This window comes from Mus pahari, chromosome 16 (assembly GCF_900095145.1).
Source record: "Mus pahari chromosome 16, PAHARI_EIJ_v1.1, whole genome shotgun sequence".
Classification (NCBI taxonomy): Eukaryota; Metazoa; Chordata; class Mammalia; order Rodentia; family Muridae; genus Mus; species Mus pahari.
In genome coordinates, this window is record NC_034605.1 from 16,464,415 (window position 1) to 16,475,473 (window position 11,059).

Below are 11,059 nucleotides of genomic sequence, written 5' to 3' on the forward strand. Positions count from 1 at the left end.
GGGAGTGGGTGGGTAGGGGAACAGAGGTGGGGGGAGGGGTATGGGTAACTTTCGGGATAGCATTTGAAATGTAAATAAAGAAAATAATACTAATAATAAAAAAAAAAAGGGTAATGCATCCCTTAGAGCTGGAGTCACAGGCATATGGGTGCTGGGATCTGAATTCTCTCCATCAGCAAAATCAATAAGCACTATTGTTGTTGCTGCAGCTGCTGTTCACTGTTTTACCTGCTTGTCCATCTATGTACTGTATGCCATCCTTGGCATCCTTGGACGCCAGATGTGGGCATTCCCCTGTAACTGAAGCTACAGACAGTCATAAGCTACCACGTGGGTATCAAATCTACATTCTCTGCAAATGCAGCCAGTGCTCTTAAGCACTAAGACCCTCTTTCTAGTCCTATGGTAGTTCCTAAATGACAGTCTCCAAGGTGAATGGACTCCTTCCTGTGTCTCAGTCATGCCTTCACTGCATCAGTATCCTTGCTAAGTTGCAGTTGAGTTCTTTCTAGGTTTTTGGTTATTTGATTATTGATTAAATCGGTGTGTATGTATATATGTGTGTGTGCTCACATTGTGTGTCCTTACATGTATGTGTGCTCATGTGAGTGTTTGTTCATGTGCTTGCTTGTAGAGGCCAGAAGGTTGCCTTAATTATCATTTTTCAAGCATTGCCCCCCCACACACACACACATTTATTCTCTGAGGCAGGCTATCACACTGGTGAATTTTACCAAGGAAGCTGAGCTAGCAGGCCAGCAAGCCCCAGAAATCTGCCTATCTCTGTATTTCTAATACTGGATTATAAACACATACTAACCCACCCAAATTTTCTTCTTTTACAAAGGTTCTGAGACTCAAAGTCATGGCCTCACATCCCAAGGCAAGCACTGAAGTAACTGATTCAGATCATCTACTACATAACTATTTATTGAAGAATAACTTGAAGTAAAAACTATTTGAGTTTTGATTTTTGTTTAAAGGATCTATTCAAACAAAACAACAGTGCAGGCCTGGTCTCGTGACACATGCCTGTCTTATCAATACTTGGGATCCAGGTACAGTCGGATTGCTTCAAGTCTAAGGCCTGCCCGCTCTACAGAGCAGACTCTGGGCTGAGCTAGGCTGCACAGGGATGGCTGTGCCCAGCCTAACTTTGAGGGTATGTGCCCAGTCTTATTGTAGATTGTTACACCAGGCTCTGTTGACATCCCTGTGAGGGAGGCCTGCTCTTCTCTAAAGGGAAATGGAGGAGGAGTGGGGAAGAGCAGAGGTGGATGGGATGTCTGGGAAGAGAGGAGAGGGGAGACTATGGTTAGGATGTGATGTGTGAGGGAAGAATAAATGAATGAATAAACAAATGATTGCAGAGGAAAATTAAAACAAAACAAAATATCACAGATTCTTCATGACATCTGATGTTTTTTCTTTTGTATTAATAACTAATGACCATTTAATGACCCTAAAGAGAATGAGTAGATAAACTTCAAATTCAAATGAGTCTCAATTCTCGATAGAGAAAGGTCAAGGTCGCCTCAGAAGCATACAATTATCAACAAAGTTGAATCAACTGTTATGCAAATAAGTTGGAACTGTGTTCTAAGAATCAGCAATAAAACAGATAAACTATTGTAATTTCATTCTATCAGATGAGATAGAGTGCTAATCTACTTATGCCAACCCTGTCAATGAGAAAATTAAATTCTGGAAAATATAACAATGTAATTATCTCTTTAGAAGAAAACAATGAGTCTCTAAACATTTTTTTTTCTTTTAGCCGGGAAATGAGTTTATGGCCTAATTATTTGTGTTTTTGAGAAGTCTTGCACTCATTAGCTGCACAGTGAAGTTTTGTTGGCTTCCCATTGTAATGGGCTACAGCCACTTGGAGGGATTTTAATGAGCAGATTTTTGTAGGGACTGGTAGTAATGGTGACCTAGAGTCAGGTAAGAACTCGCTGAAATGACATGTGACAAAGGAAGCTGAAGGAAACACCCAGGGTCATGGCTATCCTTCGCTTTGTTCATTTCTTATAACTCAGGCTTAGGAGAAACGCAGATGAAAATAATTAAGCATTCCAGTGCAGGGCCTGGTCTGAGGAGCTCAAGGTTCTTGGCCTCTTTACTCTGAAGAGACTGAGGTAGCAAAAATAAACTCCATTGTGCTTTTAAGACTCCATTCTAAGTTAGCTTACTCTTAGAAAGGGACGGCCCCCACCCACCCTCGAGGTCTGAGAAAAGTCAGACCTCAGTTGCAAAATCGACACAGCAGCTGCAGCTAGCTGATAATAACAGAGTGGGCTAGGAAAACATAAGCCATTCCCAGGTCAAGATGCTCTGTTTTGATATAGGCTCCCTCCTGGTGGTTTAACCAAGTGCTGTAAACCAATTCGCTTGAAGGCCACCGTTTCTTTACCCTCTTATGTAATGCCAAGGCTTAGAAACCCCTGCTTGTGGTTTTTCCTTTGTAAACCCCCTTCCCCAAGATCTCAGGGTCGCTCTCCTATCCTCTTTTATCAGGAAGGTTTGTGGCCCCAGCATAGGCTTGAATAAAGACCCCAATGTGCTGGCATCAGAGTTGTGGTCCCTGGTGGTCTTCTTGGGGGTTTTTGCAACATAGGCACCACAACTCAAAGGATTGAAACTAGAGCTCACAGGGGGTTACAAAGTTATCAAGGCATCTTTAGTCACTGTGATGGCAGATCAGAAATGCACTATGTGGAGGATCCAGCACATGAGTGCAGATGTACAGGGGTCAGAGAGAGCATGACTCTCCCAGAGACTGAGTTACAGGCAGCTGTTAGCCTCCCAATGTAACTGGGTTCTGGGAACTGAACTGTCCTCTACAAGTAAGCCCTTAACTTCTGAGCCATCTCTTCAAGCCAAGGAGATTTTTTTTTTTAAATGGGACTAAAGGACAGGTTTTATTCACTAGGGGTATATCTTGGGAAGTTCTATAAGTTGGTCACTGACAGATCAAGACCACTGTGAGTATCCCTTCCCACAATGAACCTGATTTTAATTACACGCACAGATATACGATGGAAAACTGGAGATTCTCCCTAAAATTTCACTTGGAGACACAGTTGGGCCTTACTGCAATTGTGCCCAAACAGGTCTAGGCTGGACTGACCTTCCAATCCTTCTAGAACTGAAGATACTCTTAAGTTTAGTGGTTGTTAAGGTGAGAAGAAACTTATGCCATAGCCCAAAGAGGGGTATCCTTTTGGCTCACCGGAGGATTCCAGGTTGCCAACAAGTTGCTGGATAAATTGGTCAGGAAGGGATAGAATGCATAGTACTTCCAGGTAAAGATCCCAGGCTTCAGAGAGCATTATTGGAAGGAGAGTGTGTGTATACCAAACCAGGCAGAGTCCTAAGTTGCTAAGCCATTCCCTATGCTCACCTGCCTCAGGTGTTGAACAACAAACAGAAGTCAAGAAGATGACACGCTAAAAGCTTCCAGCAGATAGTAAGAAGCATACAGTAGAAGCAGACTAGGCAAGTGACAGCCAGGCAGAAACCCCACACCGGCTTCCCTTCCTCAGATCAGGGACTTTAATTGTCACATTGAGATTTAAATGTTATTTTTAGATTGAACTACTACACTTTAGAAATGAGATTAGCTGTACTTCTCATGGGTAACTATTATACAATTTGGGAAAGAAAAAAAAAAAAAAACAAGGAAGGAATTGGATGGTAGAACTCCTTAAAAAGACAAACATTTAGCCTGGCTTACAGACACTGACCATTTCCTCAGGGTATATCTGGCTCTGTAAGAACCACACAGACAAAAGGAAACAATGGCTTCTGTGGCTTGAGGTATCAAAAGAGACAGGCTCAGATGCAGAGGGATCCAAAATCTTTACAGAAACCCATCCAAATTCTTGTCAACCCATGACTCATGCACATAGGGAGGAGGTTTGGAATAATGGCAGCAGGTGGAACTGAGAGATTGAGTAGAAAGGCAAACGACTGCTCATTGTCAAAGAAATGGGGTTTCAGTCTAGCAGAGTCACCTGCCTGCAAGGCTGAAATAAGTCTCCTCAGGGTGTCATTTCTGATATCCATTATACTGTCAAAGGAAACACCATGAAAAGGAAGCAAGGATGTAGGGAAGCATGTAAAAGTGAATCCCGAGCATACAGCTAGAAGACAGAGCCCTTAAGACAGCTATTTTTTCAATGCTTCTATTTTCATGTGTGGGATATCCATGTGTGTGTGCATATTTTTACATGTGTGTGAGCATATATGTGGGTATAGTTACATGTGTGTTCTTGCACATGTGTAAGTCCAAGTTTGATGCTGGGAATTATTCTCATTGCTCTTCTACCTGATTCAATGAGGCGGTCTCTCAATCAAAGCGATAGCTCAAGTCTCCATAGCCACTTTGCTCTGGGGATTCCTCTTTCTGTCTTCCAAGCCTAGAACTCACCAGGAATTTATATAAGTTCTAGGGATCCAAATTCTGGTCCTCAGGCATGTGTACCAAGCACATCAACCACTATGGCATCTCCCTATCTACTAAAGCATCATATATATATATATATATATATATATATATATATATATATATATATAAAATATACTGAAGTGCCAAAGGAAATCCCTTTACCCTTAGATAAGTGATCTCTTCCAGAAAATACAGTATATATTTAAAACACACACACACACACACACACACGAACACACACACATGCTGATAGCAATAATCAGAATATTGGATTAGCTGGATACCACTAGAGCTAGAAGACAAGAGATCAATGAAACTGGAATAACATCAGCAGGTATATCCAGTCTGAAGATTATACTGATACCAAAAGGGCTCTCTCTAGCTGCAAAACATGCTAGCTCATGTATGTAATCCCAGCAGTGGGGTTATAAATTTAGTGAGGGAACTGCAGTGAGCCTGAGACCAGCTTGGCATGCATAGTAAGTTCCAGGCAAGTGTTGGGGGTCAGAGCAAGATCCCATCTCATGTCATGCAAACCAAAGCAAACAAAAACACAAGCTAAGATACTCTGCCATTAAATAGAAACTCTCCCCAAAGGCAATACAATATACCTAGTATATCATATCCATCGGGTACCTGTTATAGTCAGTCAAAGAAATCCTAAGATCATTGTTATCATCTGGGCATTCATTCATTCATAACTATTTCTGTTCATTTTTAGATCTTGGGGGACTATGAATTTTGAGGGAAATATGTTCAACCCATTATTGTACATACATACTGCTTCTTCTCTTTTTGCTTATATATTGGTATGAGTACTGCCTTCCACTACCAGTCAGTGTGCTATTTATTGAAATTAACAAAAAGTGTTTTGTATCCTCAGAATCAGAATCTGATCATGGTGTGCAAATGTCAGGCTCTTTAAAAAAATTTTCTATTTTTTATCATGTGCATTTATGTATGGTATGTGCAACTAAATGCAAGCATCATAAAGGCCAGAGGAGGACATCAGATCCCACAGAACTACAGTTACAGATTGTTGTGGGCCACCCAACATGTATTCTTAGAATGGAGCTCCTGGTCTCTGTACTAGTGTTCTTAAATGCTGAGCCATCTGTCTAGGCACATAAAAGGCCACCTTTCAACAATAGAAAATATCCTTAGTGAATAAATTAAAGACTACATATCCCTTCCCATGTCCCATAGAAATGTGCCAACAAACTACTCAAAAAATTCCATTCAGGAGATGGCTTTAAAAGGAGAAAGAAAGCCCCGCAATGGGCACACACTAATCTGGCTTGTTATGAAGTGGAAACTACTTCTGAGCCAACGGTGGGGTGGCCTTTGGTAAGTGACACAGAAGCACACTAAAACTAGTGCTGTAGAATTGTTATCTGGACTCTTCTAGTAGTGCCTGAAATCGATCATCTTAATCCTATACAAGCGCTTGATAAGTAACTGAAAGGGAGAAACTGACAGGTTGTTAATCTTGATTAATGAGAGTTTTACTCATTTTTAATTATACATTACATTATTGATAATAGCCATTTACATACCCATCTCCTTAAGACAAGCAACAGTTAAAGTTAAGAAAAACTAAAAGGTCTAAAGAGAACACACAGCAATGGAAACAGCTCAGCAGGGAGAGATGTCTGCTGCCAAGACTGAGGACCTGAGTTTCAAGCCTGGGACTCACATGGTTGAAGGAGAGAACAACTGCCCCAAGTTGTCCTCTGACTTCCACAGGAGCTCTGTGGCACATGAGTGCACACACACACATACACATGCACATACACACACATATACACATACATACACACATATATATATATATATATATATATATATATATATATATATATACACATACACATGCATACACACATGCACATACACATATACACATATAAGCAAACACACATACGCACATGCATGTGTACATGCACATGCACATACACATATACACAAACACATGCACACATACATATACACAAACACATGTGCACACTTGCACACACATGCACACATACACACACATGCACATACATACATACACATGTACAGACAAATACACAAACAGATGAGCACACACATGCACACATATATACACATACATACACAACATGCACACACACACACACACTAAATAACAAAAAGGGTAAAGATATAATGTGTTTCTTTATGATATCATAATACAATAAGAATAGGTGGTCACTGGGAACTGGGTCACAAAATTATCCCATTAACCCAACTGCACTATGGGTATTCTTCTTCCTTAGCCAGCCCTCAGGTACCAGCAGACACTGCTACACAATTTGCCCCTGAACATACTGATCTCCCACTGACTCTGCTTCTCTGGCTGGGCCCTGACTGGGACACCTCTACACTCTACATCACTACAGGAGGGTCTGTGGTGTCCACACTCATGCTGACTGTCATTAAAAAGAATTGGCATACATATAACCAAACCCCTCCGAGGAAAAACATTGTTTCCACAACTTTCTCTTATTTTCTCAGCTCCTGTCTGCAGAGGTTACTATATGCAGCACCTTTTAATTTAATCTTGATACAGGCAAAGTTCATCTCCAATTGAGCTGGAAGGTTGGAGCTTTCTGTTATTGTTAATAGTTAGCATGCAAAGTACTAGGTTTCATTAAGACATTCACACATGCACAGGCAGGCACACACACACACACACACACACACACACACACACACACACTGTTCTTATTTCCATCTCTAATCTCCCATCTCTTATGCTCTGTCCCTTCCTTGGTGCCCATTAAATAATTTTATATAGTTGTTTTTATGAGAAAAATAATGTAAAAATAAATTTCTACTTTTAACCTATTTTAGATTATTTATTTTATGTATATGAGTGCTCTATCTGCATATAGATAGCATCTATGAAGCATGTATACTTGCATGCCAGAAGAGGGCATCAGATCCCATTATAGATAGCTGTGAGTCACCATGCATTGCTGGGAATTGAACTCAGAACCTCTGAAAGAACACCCTATGCTCTTGACCTCTGAGCCATCTCTCCGGCTGATCTTTTTAATCACCTAGTCATAGCAGACCTTTGAAGCACAGACAATGACAGATGAGTGATTTCTCTCCTTTATTGATTATTATTAAGATTTGTCACTGAGTCTTAAGTCTGGATTCTGGATCTTCCACAGAATTTAATAAAACTTCAGTTTCTACAGTTGCCTAATGGAGACTGAAAATAATCTCTAAATGTCACAAACTCATAATAGATCAAATGATGACACTGAGCACCAAATGTGGTGGGCACATGATATGGCCCACTATAGACGGTTAACCTTTACTCTCATCTTCTTTGTGTGAGAGTGTGTGCTTTGAGGGCTGGAGATGTAGCTCAGCTGGGAGGCTGCTTGCTAGCATGTGTAAAACCCTGGGTTGGGTCCCCAGCAGCAAATGCATACACCAGCCATGGTGACGCATGCCTGTTTTCCCAGCACTCAAGAGCTGAGGCAGGAGGATCAGAAATTCAAGGTCACCCTCAGCTACAGAGCGAGTCTGAGGGAAGGTGAGGGAGAGGGGCAAGGGAGGGAAGGAGAGGGGGAGAGAACTTCAAGACTCATATTTCTGAACAAAATATAAAAATCTTAAATAAAATACTACACAAAGAATCTCAGCCTAGAAAAGTTTCTGTCTATTTTCGCCCTCATTCCCACAGTCCTTTTAATGGCATTGCTAGTCTCATTTGAGGCTGTCATTCCATCACCTCGGTGGCAAAAGACTTCTATTCATGGTGCACAAGGGAGGGAGTTCAGCTACTAAGGAACATGTCGGTGGCATTTTAAGCTACAAGAAAATTACACTGGCTTACAATACATATATATACCTGGCAGGGCCTACCTTATGATTAAGACTGACATGTAAAGACATCTGTGAGAGCCAGTCAAAAGTTCTAAAAGTAGAAAATATGCCTTAGGAAACCTACAGTTGTGAAATGAATTCTTCATTCTATCCACTCTTTTCCTTAACGGGGAGTCCATGCCGCTTACGCTCTAAAACATGTCCTACCTGATTCAATTTCTTCTGAGTGCACAGGGCTGTCAGCAATTGATGATTTTTCTGTCAACTCCTGAACTTGAGATTGGCTAGTGAACACCCACATTAGTGTTACAGATACAGCTGTAACAACCCCAAAATAGGCCTTTCCTGTCAACCAGTAGCATGGGTTTTGTTTGTTTGTTTGTTTTCTGTAACATTTTTAAATGTAACATTTTTGTCAGTTATGAATCTTGAAGGAAGATCACCTTCCTGATCTTCATGTTTTGAAGGTGTGGCCTCGGGGTATGGGCCTTTGAGTAGAGCTGAGGCAAGGCAGGAAGACCACAAGTTCGACGTCTCCATTTAGGGATGTCTGAGGGCAGCCTGGGAAACTAACTTGATACCCTTACTCAAAATTAAAGGTCAGAAGAGACCCAGAAATACATTGGTGCCCAGTGGCAGAGCTCAGCATGACCCAGACTGGTCACTCGCTGGAATCTCCGGATGAGAAGAACGTGTGAGCCAGGAACGAAAGAACCGCTGATATAGACACAGAGCTTCTCCAGAATTGACGCAGTGCTGGGATCAAACCCAGAGCCTTGTGCATGTTGGGATGGTGTTCTTCCCTTCAGCTCTGTAACTGGTAGAACTGTGTGACCAAACAGACTGGCCTGGAACTCCCTCTGTCACCCAGGAGCCATTTAGCCACTGCAGACCTGACACATACCTGAGTTGCAGACACATTGAAAAGAAGGCACATTTGTCTTCCAGAAAGGAAGTGCTCATTTTTCTTACTGAAAATAAGGAAAAACGCAATATATATTCCCTATCTATCACTGTGCTCTGAAGGGGGAAATATCTCACATCAGGTACATGCACACAGGGGCAGGTGGGCTGGATCGAGAATTTGGGTGATAAAGTACTGGCCTTGCAAGCATGAGGACGTGAGGTCTGTCCTCAGAACCCACAGCTAAAAAGCTGGCAAGCCCTTGTGCTTGCACCTCTAGGAGTAAAGACGAGCAGATCCCTGGGACTCACTGGCCAGCTCGTCTAGCTTACTCAGGAAATTACAGGTCAGTGAGAGACCCTGTGATGGATGGAAGGACAGCAAGATTGACTTCTGACATATACATGTGCATTTGCACCAGCATGAACCTGCACACATGTGTATGAGATATTTGTGTCTTCATGGGTGTTCACATATATGTGTTTATATGTGAGATCAACGTGTATCTTAAAAGTACAGAGCTGAGACCAAATTATTACTAATAAAGGAAAAGATAAAACTGTATTCCATTTTTTTTCTAAAATCTGGTAAGATGAACACTCTTTTGTTTGTTTCCATTGGTTTAGTGTGCAGAGAGTACTCTGCACCATGAAGGAATTTTAATTTCATTAGGCTTCTTTCCAATTAAACTGTGGTGTTTTAAATATTATAATCAACACTATTAACATGTTCAATTTTTTCACAGTCTATATGTGGGGAATGTATTTTTATATTTGTATTTCTGTGACATTGACTTTTTCTTGGGATTCTCATTTTTATTTTGTTAACTTATACTAAATAAAAACTAAACTATCAAAATAGCATTCGCTACTGGAAGTGTTGATTCATGTACCTATAACCCCAGAACCGGAAAGGATAAGGCACAAAGACCATGAGTTTGAGGCTAACTTGGGATATATACTGAATCGCAAGTCAACCTGGGCTATATAGAGAAAAATGTATACAAAATAGCAAACCAATTTTGGAACATCAAAAGGCACATAAGTGGACTTTTCTTTTTAAATATCAGACACATCTATTTCAAAAAATATTTTCTGCTAATCAAAATTATACAAACATTACCCAAAAATTATGCCCTGATTTATCCCTCTTCCACAATAACATTCAAATATATTCATATCCCTAAGTTTTTCTCTTAGACAAAATTTAATTCTGATTACAGCTGTACTTCCCATATGGTTACTGATAAACTTCNGAAAATTTANAATCTTGCAATTGAAATATTTAAAATAACGAACACAGAGGAGAGACTGGAGAAATGGCTCAGCAGTTAAGGCATGTACTGCTCTTGTGNAGCACCCAGTTTCCACAGGGAATGGTTTACAACTGCCTGTAACTCCAGGGACTCCAGTGCCCTCTTCTGGCATACCTGGGCAGACCCCACATATGTGCACATACATACATACTCATAAATAAAAATCACTCTTTTTAAAAACATACAGTGGACAGAGTGTCATGTGTTCGAAAATGACTATGTGATCCAAAGGGGGGGGGGGAACAGCACTGATATTTGGGTGAAGAAGGAGAAGGAAGATGCGATAACAGGAAGGAAAAAAAAAAAAAGGTAGATGACAAAGTCACTTCGCTACTTTTGAATAACACAGAATAAACACCTCAACATCTCAGTCATCCAGAACACAGCAGTCTTGGAAGCTAGGAACTGATGTTGGGAGAAAAATGCTTAAGTCTCAATACTCAGAGGCAGACTGACTGGGACGACAACATGATCAGGAGAGGACCAAAGCTTGGCAGGTGGAAGGTAGAGTTTGGAAGTTAGAAAATATCTTGTGCCAGGC

General features: G+C 40.9%; 1 protein-coding gene across 9 annotated transcripts in view; it reads right to left on the bottom strand.

The window, feature by feature from the left end:
* Ryr2 (ryanodine receptor 2) overlaps positions 1-11,059 on the bottom strand; it is a 557,252-nt gene that overhangs the window by 281,125 nt on the left and 265,068 nt on the right. The gene's annotated exons all lie outside the window — the stretch shown is intronic.